The sequence below is a fragment of the Chanodichthys erythropterus genome, chromosome 10 (genome assembly GCF_024489055.1).
Source record: "Chanodichthys erythropterus isolate Z2021 chromosome 10, ASM2448905v1, whole genome shotgun sequence".
In the NCBI taxonomy this organism is placed as follows: Eukaryota; Metazoa; Chordata; class Actinopteri; order Cypriniformes; family Xenocyprididae; genus Chanodichthys; species Chanodichthys erythropterus.
The window spans coordinates 56,892,936-56,907,242 of record NC_090230.1 but is presented as its reverse complement, the minus strand read 5'-3'; positions in this window follow the sequence as shown (position 1 = coordinate 56,907,242).

The window sequence follows — 14,307 nt, the reverse complement described above, 5'->3', positions numbered from 1 at the left end:
GGTACAGACGTCACCCACAGGCTCGCTGTGCGGCCTTTAACCAGAAGAAGTCATAAAAACCCACATGTCGCCCTGCCTAGCACTCAACCACGCTCACATCTAATACGCCTCAGACTGAACAGACCTCTAATCCAATTAGGACAGGTTTAATACAAATGGACACATTGAATGCTTAAAAAAAAGTGTACAAAAACACTTCATGAGGTTCAACAATCATTGCAGCGCTTGCAAGACATCACAGTATGGAATTCCTCTTCTGTTTATTCTCCTCAAGCTGTCAAGCTAAGTTTACAGACTCTTTTCAAACTTGATATAATGCTTCACCTTTTCAGTAACAACAACAAAAAAGAAGATTCTGTCATCATGTACTTATCTTCATTCCAAAACTGTATAACTTGCTTTCTTCAGCAGAACACAAGATATTTTGAAGAATGGGTACCAAAAGACATTAGTTGACTTCAACAGAAGAAAGAAAGTCATACAGTTTTGGAACTACAAAAAAAAAAATGGTGGTAAACTGGCCTTTTACAGGGAGGGACATTGTTATTCTAGACAGTATTTGATTGGACAAAAAATAGTACACACCCCTGAGTGCAAGATGAGTCATCAATATTTTCCAATAGTTTTCCTGGAAGAAAAATAATACATTTTAAAACCATATATATGCTAAATGTTATATTAGCATATAGATGGATCATGACTAACTCTTGCATGAGGTATATAAGAAATTTAGGAATAAAGTTTAAAAATTTGACATTGTTGGAAAGCTTGTCAATGTCATGATCACTAGTGAGAGTGCCCTAATCAGTCACTAGAGGGCACTCCTTCCCGGACTCTTGTTTTCACCCATTTGACTACATTACCCTTACTCACTTCCCGGACTCATTACACCTTGTCATTGCTACCAGCTGTTTTGTGTTTGTTCATTAGTGTCTGTCTATTTATGCCTGGTTTGTCTCTGCTCTTGTTATGGTGTTTTCATGTATGGTTTCCCGGTTCTCCGTTTTGGTTTTTGGTTTTCATGTTTCGTTTTTTGTATGGACTGCCTTTATGGATTCGGACCCTTGCCTGTCTGTGGATTACGTTTCTGGATTTTCCCAATAAAATGCTGCAAATGGATCTTGTTTCCTGGACTTTGTGATTTCCGTGACAGTCAAATTAATGAATTTCATTCTATCTTGCATTCATTTGCATACTGATATATATATAATGAAGAGTTCAGATGCAAAAGCCTCTAAGTGCCATCTGAAATTTTCTTCTAAAATGAGCATTTTTTATCAAGATCGTATGTTTAGGTTCAGTTATTTCACTTTAATGGCAATTAATAGGTCCTTTTCATTGACATTAAAGTGAAATAACTGAACATAAACATATGATCTTGATAAAAATGCTCATTTTAGATATATATAGACACAAGGTTAAAAAATATATTTGAAATTTTAGTGCTACTATAACATTAAGCACTTAAGCTCAGCAGTCACTGGTTCTTTCCAGTTTCACTGTATGTGATTCCTCTGAATGATGCATAATTGTAATAGCTGAATCACAAGATTAAAAGATGACAATGGCACCATCTAGACTGGCCAGGAAAGATTCTCCTCAAATAATTACTACTCAAATGGACAAAACAAACACTAGAGCAGATGGAAGTAGGAAAACTGTCTCCACTAAGAGGGTTATAAACCCATCCAAAAACCTTTTTCACTGTCAGTACAAAGTTCAGGAATAGTCCACGCTGAGTAAGAGCACACTGTTAGTGTCTCGTGTAATCATCTGCTTCATTATTCTGTGTTTAGTGTTTTTTTTTTTTTTTTTGGTCATTAATAGACTTTTTATTATTATTATTATTAGTATTTTTCAATTCTCTTCCCACTCTCATACAAAAAAAAAAAAAAAAAAAAAAAAAAAAATATATATATATATATATATATATATATATATATAAAATTCTAATAAAATGTTGGTGCTGTAAAACCCACATGGTGCTGCCAGTCTGATGTTTGGTAGGTGTCTTTTTCTCCTTTCCTACCAATCTGATGTTAAACTGGAAAACTCCACACACACAAACAAATGGATGGGAGACAGATTTTACACCACATCCCTTCATTTATCTCTGCCACCCTGTCTAAAATCTAAGTCTCACTATAATTATGTATATTTCTTGTGATCTTTCTGAGGTTTCTAAATTCGAACTGTCAATATTTAGCATGGTGGCTGGCTGTACAGTGTGGCAGATTTAGTTAAGCTACTTGGGTAAATTTAACACAAGTAACCTAAACATGGAGGCAGCAGATTCACGTCATGCAGTCTTTCATATTAGACACTGAAAGGAAAATGAATCCTAAAAAGTGTGATTTGATTTCTTAGTACTGTCCTAAAGCCTATTTTAACTCACTCCATTTCAGACTTTTACAGTCGCCAATATTTCCTTGAATTGCACCAAAAATGTAAAAACCTAATTAATTGTCTTTTTTATTATTATTATTATTAGCATTCTTTCTGTGATTGTGACTAGATTCTTATTACTGTGATATAGCTACACGAAATGCTGACTTGGTGCTTATCTCTTTCCCCCTCCATTGACATAATTTTCAGTGATTTTCTCAGCTTTTTGTTCAAAATGTTGCTTTTTAATTATAAAACTTTATAAAACTTTTCTTATTATTATCAGTATTAAAAACAGATTTTGTTCTGGTCATGCATAGTTTCCATAGCCACAAAATTTTGGTTTGGTCTTCCTAAGTTTACCTAAGACCTAACGGTACAGCATTTCACACAACCTCTGTTAACTACATTACCATTTGTTCTTCTTTAATTGTTGACAATGTCAGTGGGCAGTATAACGGGCTCTTTCAACACTTTTGCTATTGTTTTGACATCAAAGCTTTGCACTTAGCACCCAGCCACTAATAAGATATCAGTGAGTGTGCAGACATCCTTGCATCTGCTGTACTGGAGGAGTGTGAAGTTTTACAGGGGGATAGGATGACTGAAAGCAGCTCATTCTGTGCAAAAATGACCTCCACATAAGCATTCTGAATTCAGCATTATCTTTTTCACTTTCTCTTGACCTGAAGCCCATTTCCTGTTCTTTTACTTCTCTTATCAGTTAACTTTAGATTAGATAAGCCATATTGGAGAACTTTACAGTCTAGTTGGAATTAGAAACCTAGTGTACATGACCCAGAAAATAATAATGATATGACTAACCTTTAATATAACATGAATAAAATTTGGAATCCCCCTAAACTCAAGAACTATAGTTAAAATGGTTCTTGATGTGAATAGTATGGACTTAAGCTGCTACAGAGAACCAACGTTGAACCTTTAGTACAGGATAAATCCACCTGATCCTCTGCAATCATCAAAGTTAAAAAGATTCAGAATTTGCGTGTTTTACAGCAGCTTTAACGGACTCACTGCTATTTATGTTGTAAACTGTCATATCGGTGAATCTCACAACAACAGAACAGGGCATTTATATTAATTTTCTTATTACACTACCAATCAAAAGTTTGGAATATATATATATATATATATATATATATATATATATATATATATATATATATATATATATATATATATATATATATATATATATATATATGTGTGTGTGTGTGTGGGTATTTTTTTTTAATGTCTTTGAAAGAAACCTCTTGTGCTCACCAAGACTGCATTTATTTGATCAAAAAATACAGTAAAACAGATATATTATAAATAGTATTACAAATTAACTGTTTTCTATTGTAATATATTGTAAAATGTAATTTATTCCTGTGATCAAAGCTAAACTTTCAGCATCATTACTCCAGTCTTCAGCATCACATCCTTCAGAAATCATCATAATATGCTGATTTTCTGCTCAAGAAACAATTCTGATTACTATCAGAATTATAAAAACAGTAATAGTTTGTGGAAATAATTGTACATTCTTTTCAGGATTTTTTAATGAATAGAAATAACAGCATATTCATCTGTGATTATGAACTCTTTGTGGGTTTAAATTATGATTACCATGTGCTTTTTGCATGGATGTCAAAATGAATTAAATTTTGTAAAAAGAAAAGAATAAAAGTATATTTTATTATTATTATTAAATAAGATTCATTAATAACTACTGTAAACTGTGGTTAAAAATAATAGTACCCTAAGAGAGAGTTGTTTTTGCTCACAATGTTCTCTTTTGAAAACCTGGTACCTTCAGTCAACCGTTTGATGTGTTCCAAAAGCGTGTGATGTCCACATCACTGAAACGGGCCACATTTTACAAAACCTCAGACTGCCTGGATCTCCATTTATGAAAAACCTGAGTTTGCTTTTTAGTGCTTAGCAGCACAACAAGGCTTTCCTTTCTCTCCCACGAGCGGAGTCCGTCTGGCTAATGTTGGAGGAGCGTTTGGGAGCCAAGGGTCCTGCAGTCACTGCTGACTTCAAAGCCGTAACCTGAGTCTCTCTGCAACTCCACAATAAATCAAATAAACCATTCACTGGGTGTTGAGGGGGGCGGAGGGGAGTGAGACAGGCCAAACGCAGTGACTGAGAAAACAAGCAAGTGAAATAGGGGAGAGAAAGAAACAGACAAACCCCAAAGAGAAAAAGAGAGGGACAACAAAAGCAAAAGGAAGAGCAGAACAAACCATGTAAATAAAATATGTTACAAAGTAACAGAGAAAGCCCTCACTAGTAACAATTATAATAACAAAATATTAATGTGACAAGTTGTGACATTGCTTGGCAAATGTACACAGCAAGGCCTAATCTCTCCTTCACATTATGGCTAACACCACCTTTTGTTCAACATCTTTACTTGTTTGGGATGCATCTTGCACTGTATTTTCACATCACACCATGTTTCTTATATCTAAAAGTAAAAACCAATATAGACTGGTTTCATGGTACAACAACTCGAGGCCACAAGGCCCTAAGAGGTGAAAGAAGGACATCTCAGCGAGGGGGAGAGATTCCCACTGATCCTGCTGGAGAATGCTTGGTATTTCTCGTCTTCAGGAATATGCAGGAATGCAAGGGAGCTGACTTCCCAAAGATAACATCAACCTTATATCTATCTCATGGAGATGTGCGATTATAACCCTGTCAGCCTCATAATCATTAAGCTGACACTGAAGTAACTATTTATCAAAGTCTGGACACTAGTCTTCATACTGAGTATTATATTGATGGATGGGAGTGACCTTTCTCAGGTTTTAGAAGAACACAAACACATACACACACACACACACACACACGTATTTCAGACACACAGTGGCGAAAAAACAAAAGGGAAGCGAAGGAAAAATACTAAAGTGCTTTATATGGATTGCAAAAGTTGTTTGGACTCGAGCCTCCTCCTTTGAGACCTCCACCCTTCATTGGTTTGTTCCTCTTTCGCATGTCCCATAATTTTATAGTTCAGAGTAAGACTGCAGCCAACTTCTGCATTGCATCACAACAGGTGGTTGGTCATATCCTTGCCTCTCACCCTCCCTAAAGAGACTCTAAACAAATACAGACACATGAACCAGTTTCACTCTCTTTAATGTGCCTAGAATGTGGGTTAACACCCATTGGGGTTGTTTCAAGACTGACTAATGTTATAACCTCAGCACTGACTCTGATTACATTTCATTTTGCTTGAGGATATACTTGTGATGTGCTAAGGTTAAAGGACATTTTAAGATGTACATTATACAGGAATACCTTATGGACTACTAAAATGGTGCATTGACAAACGTCAATTTCAACACACTCTCATGGCAATTTGTTGTAACATTTTGCCTAATTGGTGGCTAATTTGTGTGAATATGTGTGTTTTCGTACAATCTGCTTATGCCCCACCGAAAATCAAGTTTAAAGGCTTAAAAATGTCATGCTTACTCTTTTGCAAAAATCGCATGTTTATGTACAAATCACATCATATGAATTAACTGCATTTTTGTTTTGTTTTGTTTTTTTGATGATGATACAAGGAATAGTCCACCCAAATGGCTATCAAATTAATTTATGGGGGCAAAAGTAAAATTATGGATTGATGCCAAACATAATTACCAAGCATCATTAGACATTTAAACATACTGTCATGGCAATTCATAACTAATTTAGATATTGATAAAGTGGTGACTAATTGGTACAAATTAATGCATTTTCATACAATCTGCTCAGGTCCCAATGATGATTAGGATTAGAGGTGGACCCTTACTTTTTCACTAAAAATAGTTTGTTTCCGTATGAATCACATATTACAAATTTATACAAAATTGCCACTTTTTTAAAGAGTTGGGCATTTTAAGATTTGCAGATTTGCATTTTAAGATTTGCAGTACACAGGAATAGTTCACTCAAATAGCTTTCAAATGGACTACAACATTTGTATGATCTACAAAAATTGTGCATTGACGCCAAACATCATGACCAAATGTTATTAGGCAATTCAGCAAACTCTCATGGCAACTTTTTTTGTTTTTTGGTTTTGGAGAAGTGGTGAATAAATCATACAATCTCATTTGTATGTTTTTGTACAATCTGCTTTCTGACAATTAGGTTAGGGATAAACCTTCATGCTTACTTTTTTTTTGCAAAAAAAATGTGTACGTTTCCATGTTTATCACATCATATAAATTTACACTAAATCATTACCCTGCACAATCTGCCTTCCCCCCCCCGATTATAATGTTTAGGGGTGGACCTTCATGCTTACTTTACTCAGAAGATTATGTTGAGCATTTTAAGATTTATAACATAAAGAAAAAATTCACTCAAAATGTCTACAAAATTGGCATACAGGTTGATGGCAAACACCAGGGCTTTGTCCGAAAATTGCATACTCTCTGAGTAGGTAATGCTTTTGAAAAAGTACTTACGCAACATGACTGTTAAAAAAGTAGGTAACACGGTTCCACTTTATATTAAGTGGCCTTAACTACTATGTACTTGCATCAAGTACAGTGTACTTACTGGATTCATATTGAATTGCAAAACACATTTGCTGCTATTGAGGTGTGATACAGGTAAGGTTAAGGGAAACTTTGGTGGTATGGGTAGGTTTAAGGGTAGGGGTAAGGGTTAAGGGAGGGGTCAACAGTGTAATTATAAATGTAATTACAGAAATTAATTACAGATGTAATTACATGCTGGTGTTTTTAAAATATAAGTACAATGTAAAAACATGGATGTACACAATAAGTGCATTGTATCAAATTATTAATTTAAATGTAAGTACATAGTAGTTAAGGCCATATAAAGTGGGACCGGTAACACTTTATTTCAATGGTCCACTTTAGACATTCTACTAACAATAAGTACCTTTTCAACTACAAGTCAACTAACTCTTATTAGAGTTAAGTTTAGTTAAATAAGTTGAGATGTAATTGCAAAGTTAGAAGTTGTGTCCCAATTCAGAGGCTGCATCCTTCTGGACATGGACTTCAAATACTATGCCTTTGAAGGCCACAAAGTTCAGACTGAGTGTCGTTAAATGGCACAGTCTAGCCTATGGAGGAATGCTCTTGTTGCCATAGCAATCTGTTGTATCCTTCATTGCCCAATGACAGATGCATTTCGAGGCCGCATTTGAATTAGACAGCTGTCGTCGTGCTGCTGTGAAGCAATTGTCTTCAAAAGTAGCCTTCAAAGGATGGTTTAGTGTCAATTGGATCCACACTCAAGAATCTTGCAGTACATGGTCATCCGGGTACTTTTCACCTACTATTTAATGAGAACTATGACTTCAGACATACTTCTCTTTTCACATACTGTTTTATGCCTACTATATAATAGGCAAGTATGTATATCAGTCTGTAGCACACAACCAAACCTCACTGATGTTAACCCTTAAATGCATGACTGTTTCACCAATCATTCTTACATATTCGGGTCTTTATCGACCCGGAACAATATCTAACACGGAAAGATCTCTACCTGTCGTGATAATATAAAACTCCTCTGATATTAGAGTAACAATTACAGAAGAATAAAATAAAGCATATTCTGTTACCTTTTGGAGCTTGAAAGGGCTCCGTTTGAGCAGATGTTTTATGCCATCACCACTGTCCTCGTCAGAGCTCATTTCCCAGTAAATTCAGCAAATAATAGGCTATTTTTATGTTTAAGGTCACAAATATGAGCCCATTTTAAACGTATTCTCAAAACTATATAATTTTCAACATCGTCAAAATCAATATTTTGATAGGTAACATCTTCACTAGATCCATGCAGAAATAGTTAGTCATATTTGATTGCGTTCAGTACTTGCTCTGCAATAAATTCCTGAGCCATTTCAAGTTTGTTTTATTATTTCGTTTTCTGTCTGAATGAGTCGTCACTTCAGCATTGTGTATCAGACATTGCCACCTTGTGGAATAAGGGTGAATTGCACTTTTTTTGTGATTCAATTATTGTTGTGCAGAAAAAATATACGTACACTCATACACACCTTGGGTCGTTAGCGACCCTATACAATTTTTACACAAAATGAACGCAAAAATAGGCATTCTTTTACAATTTTATGATTTTTTTTCTTGATATATTTTTTATAATAAATTGATCGAGGAATACCAAGAAGGTTGATGTCTAACTTTAAAAAATTAACGAGGAGGAGGGTAGTGAATGATGTCCCGGGTCACCAAAGACCCGAGGTATGCATTTAAGGGTTAATGCTACCATATTTGATTTGTGAAGATATTTGTGAATAGTGTCTTAAATTTTGAAATGTGATCTTGTATGGCTTCAGAACACTGGGAATTTAGCTCACCAACCATATGAACTGATGTGATTCACTTTGATTATATGAAGAAGAACTACTTGGATATTCTTCAAAGAATACTTGGATATTCTTCAAAGAAAGAAGAAAAAAGGACATACATATGTTGAATGACTTCAGTTTGGTGAGTAAATGATGACAGAATTTTCATATCTTGGTGTACAAACTCAGCTCAGATGTCCATCTAAGTGGATATGCATCATGACACTGTCTTGGACAACAAGGGTAGATATCCAGCTGTGTATGCTTGTGCAAGTCTTTCAGACAATAATTTCCCTGATGGACTGTGGAAGTAAACGGTCATCCTCTGTCTTGCACTTCAATGCAAGCTAAACAGGCCACCCAGGACATGAAAGCCTCCTTTTCCCTCCAACCCACACTGTCAGAGATTTTTTTGCTGAACAGGCCTCCCATTTGAGATGGCTGGCCCCTCTCCAAACAACCAATAGCATGTTCTACCCATTGAGCTCCCCTTGTCTCTATTATTTATGTATCAAATATATGACTCAGCTATACTCCCAGCAACATAATAGCATTCATTACAGTAAAGAGGACTCATAGTCCTGTTCTACGAATTTGAGAAGCAGCCTAACTAACCAAGACAGCAAAAACTGTACAAAGTCCCTATGTAAAGACTAGTCTAATAGAATAGATTTGCTCTGTTTCTTCACAGCCATGTTGTACCACATGCAAATGTCTCTCCCAGGGCCCAGAGATGCTGTATGTCAACTTTGCGTGTGGAAGCCATGTATATGATGGTGCATGGGCTAAGGAGGGTGTCGTCCCGAGAGATTGTACATCCTGTTAGCAGGTCAAAGGGAGGTCTACTGCATAATAAGCCTCTGGGTAGAACAATCAAATCCAGCTATTTAGCTAGCTTAATCAGTTTGGCACATGTTGATATGACATAATTTGAACCATTTTCCAGGCTAAAATTTGTTGCACATTACTGGAAGCAAACACAATACCATCTCAATCATTTGAGAAATCCAACACAGGCTTATTGGAAAAACATGCCTCTACCTACATTTCTGCAAAACTCCAAAAACCTAACTATACATACAATTCATTGCAGTTTCTGACTTAAATGAACACTAGAAGCAGTAAAACAACTTTTATTCATTTTCACACAAATTATGATTTTGTATGTTTCTTTGCAAAATACTATGTTATGACCTCAAAACACTTTTACCATAGTGTATGATTTATAAACTAATACATTTTGACATTTGCATCAAATAATAAACTTCATAAACTTGCTCGATAGCTCACCTGGTACAGCATTACACTATAAAGACCCATGGAAGAAAGTAATGGGATGGCTGCTTCAGCAAATGTGCTTTTATTTCATGTTTTCTTTTTTTTTTTTAACACTATCAGTTAGAATCAGGTTTAGTGTAGGTGGTATGTTCATTTCAAATGTGAGAAAATTAACCTTTTTATTTCATTTTCAGATAATCCATGATACATACAACAGCCAATGTAATAAAATGTTGCCAGATTCACATTCATCTGTCATTCATTCATGGAGAAAATTCAATGTGCTTTTAGAGCAACTTACTTCACACTACACTTTGGAAGTGTGGCAAACAATGCAAGAAGAAACATATCTCTTTTTTTTTTTCAATGAGCCTGGGTTGACATCCACATCACTTTATTGTTTCACATTACTGATACTAAACACAATAACATCTCACTTATTTGAAAATTCACAATGTGGCCCTAACTTTAGGCCGACAGTCAAAGTCTGGCTTTGCAAGTCTAGATATTAGCTTGTGAGCATGTTAGCATGTAGGCACACACAAGGCTAACCACATTTAGACCAGGGTGGGGCTACACACAGCAATGAAGTGCTACAAGCTGTTAGCACAGTCTGAAATTGACAGACTTAACCAGAGACCAGAGCAAAATATGATGCAGCAAGTGTTTTGGCTAGCCTCCTGTCAGGAAATTTAACTTGTTAGGATTGATTGCCACAAAAAGGACATTTAGCTCCCCTTTTTTTTTTCACTCTTTTTTCATCAACTTTATAAGGCGTGTGCTTTGTGTTGAACCATCTGTATAACACATGTCCAAGGGTTAAGAGCATGTGATTTTATACAAAACACAGCATTTCCCAAGCAAAGGCTTTTAACATTCTTCTTCAGCTTGGTGTTAGGAATAGAGCATAACAAAGTATATGTGTTGTAGAGGCTGTTAAAGAGACCAATAAAAATTTGTTTTGAACTGAAGAATCATCTTAATGGAGCTTATAATCTTATCTGTGACATTGGAGATGAGATGTATCAAAACCAGCTTATACAAAACCAAGTTACTGTGATTGATTCATGTTCCATTGATCTGACCTTGATTGCATGAATGGATAAGAAGGTATGTGTGTTTGGAATGGGAATGTGTGAAAGAACTCTCCTGAGAAATCCAGAATACTGTTTGTCAAACTGACAAATAGGATCCAGAATTCATGCACTGTATGAAAGACCGTTAGTAAGAGAACTAACTAAAAACTATAGCTAACTAATTGATCAGGTTATTTAAAAAAAATAAATAAATAAATAAATAAATAGTATAAAGTTTGGTGTAAACCACAGCTTCTTGGGGCTTATTGTTTTATTTTATAATTTATGCATTGAAGACTGTAAAGTGTTTGATAACATTATTCAATTTATGTATATTTCCTACCTGTTAGACAGGTAGGAAGGCCACAGGTAAATATGACATTTACTATAAAGGATTTTGATAAAGATTGTTTTAAGTTCACTTAAATCAAACATTGTTATTTTTTAAAACCCTAATAAATGTTGAAATTGATAGCTTTCCGTTATACTGTAATGTTAAAAAAAATAATTTAATAGAAACAGCAGTACCATGTGAATAATTAGTTATTTTTATATATTGTTTTCTCTATCATATTGTTAAAAAAAAAAAAAAAAAAGTTCAGATGATGTTGTTATCAGGCAAAAACGCAGATGTTAGCCTGGTGGTATGTCTAATGCCAACAAGTTCCGCTGCTCTCTCTCCAGGATGACTGAGACAGAGGTAGAGTAGAGTAGGGGGTTGGGGGTAGAGAGGGGGGTTAATTGGTTCCTTATGTCCAACTACACCACGTTTTCCTCTAAATAACAGGGCTTTTTTGTTTCAAATAATGGCTTTTCCATCCTTTTCCATTTGTGATGGTAGAGGGTGAAGCAACAAACTCAGGAATTAAGTGATCAGTATTCACATTGCTTGTTGCTTTGTCAGATTAAGAATTTTGGTGTTACACATATACTAGAGTAATGGATATTTTAGTAAAATGTGGTATTTTAGATATTTTAGTAAAAACTCACTGCCACAATAATAGGATGTTCTGGATGGTTGCCAGGGCATTGCTGTGTGGTTGCTAGGTCATTGCTAGAGGATTGATAGATGCTCGTCTACTGGTCCAAGTTAAATGTACCCATATTCAAGGATGTTTTCAATCATTTGATAGTCTGATAAATGAAACCCATAAGTCTGAGTGTTTCAAAAGTAATTAATGTATAAAAAAATATGTAATTAATATAATAATTATATATAACAACGTTAACAGTATTTTCTGCTCAAAAGCAACCGGTAGCTTTACCCAAAGCTAACACCAGCAAAATACATTTTATTAGATGGCTGCATAGCACCTGCTTGCTCAGCTTGTGAATTGACTGGTTGATCAAAACCATGTAGATATTTGGGGTAATACGGACCAGACCTCAGATGTCTTTGAAGATCCTGTTTTATGTTTTTTCAACCAAGCGTCTCTCTTCGATTTTTCCCCTACGGAGAGAAGAAAGCGTTAGAAAAGTAATACTGAAGCACCCTAGTTTATGTGTGCCTATATGGAAGGCATTAACTCAGAAATTCCTTTGAATCTGTGAGTAAACTGACAAGATGATGGGATTGGGAGTTGCAATTTGCTTCAAAGGGATGTGCCAATCCTGCCATGACCCCCAGGACACACCCACAGTGAGGTATCGCTAACACGCAGTGAAAATGTGATTACTGACCTCACTGACTCAATAACAAACATCTGTAAAGAAAGAGGCTCCATGAGTCACTCAGCAGTTCCTTACAACCCTCATGTAGAAGATCTCATGTCCTACAAGAAAAGATGAAACACAGACAGGTCATGGTATTCTCAGGAATCGTATATGACATAACATTTCCAGTTTTCTGGTGTCCCCACCAGGCTTTAAAGGTGGTCTCATGCCAGATGAGAAGCACTGTATCGTGGCAGTTCAAAACAGTGAATAATCACCAAACAGGCAAAAGTTCACTTCAAGAATCAACAAAGTACTGGCAATGAGTTTGATGTTTGAAAAAAAAAAAAAAAAAAAAATGAGTGAACAGAAAGAGAAAGGAAAATTGGTCACACTATATATTAGGTGTCTTTACTATGAACTCACATCAATAATAAAAAATAATAATAATTAATAATTGTTAGGTACAATTGTGTTGACGTTGTATTTCAAAACAATTTTGCTGCTATTGAGGTGGGATACGGGTAAGGTTAGGGGCAGGTTTGGTGATATGGGTAAGTTTAAGGAAGGGTTAAGTTGTAAAGGAAGGGTCAACAGGGTAATTATATATGTAATTAAAGAAACTAATTAGAGATGTAACTGCATGCAGGTATTTTTAAAATATAAGTAAATTGTAAAAGCATGCATGTACACAATAAGTGCACTGTATTCATATTGTATGAATTTAAATGAAATCAAATTATTATAGCTCTCTTTATAAAGCATACATACTTAATTTAAGCCACAAAAAAAGCACAATCAGCACCTCATCACCACAGATATTTAAGCACACCACTCACCTCCCTCAGTTGTCCAGTCTCGTTTCTACAAAGAGGATGTTTTCATGTTCATCTCCAAAGACTTTATTCTACTCCAGCATGTTTCCCCAGTCTCTGTGCTATATCATCTGTGTGATCATCCCATCCACCATCATTCTACTAACCATCCACCTTCATTACTGTGTCTACCTTGCTGTTTGTTTAAATAAACACCTTTCTGCATCTTACCTGTGTCTCCATCCCATCTGTCTGAAACATTTCCAGCCTATGGGGAAGTCAACATCTGCATTAAACAACAAACTGAGACTAATATAATCTAATTTAAAAGAAAAATATGTGAGTGGCAGTCATGGGTTGCCATGTATTGATAATCCAAGAGAGTTACATGATGCAGAATGTATAAATAATCATCTTTAATAAACTCTTAGAGCAATAGCATACCACAAGATCCAACATAGCATTAACACAAGATACAGAACAGAGGAGAACTAAAGGCTTAAATACAAAGAGGGAAGATCATCAACAGAACAGGGAAAAGGTGTGGATTGAATAAGAAACCATGACAACAGATTAATTACTTGAACTCAGACAAATGGCAACAAAGAAAACTAAACAACTAAAGCCAGGTTCACACTGAGCGATTTATAATAGTCCTTTACGATGGTTGCTTGTCAGACTGTACGAACATGATCCTCATGTCACACTGTGGGATCTCAGCTGTCATTTATGTCAGACTGTACGA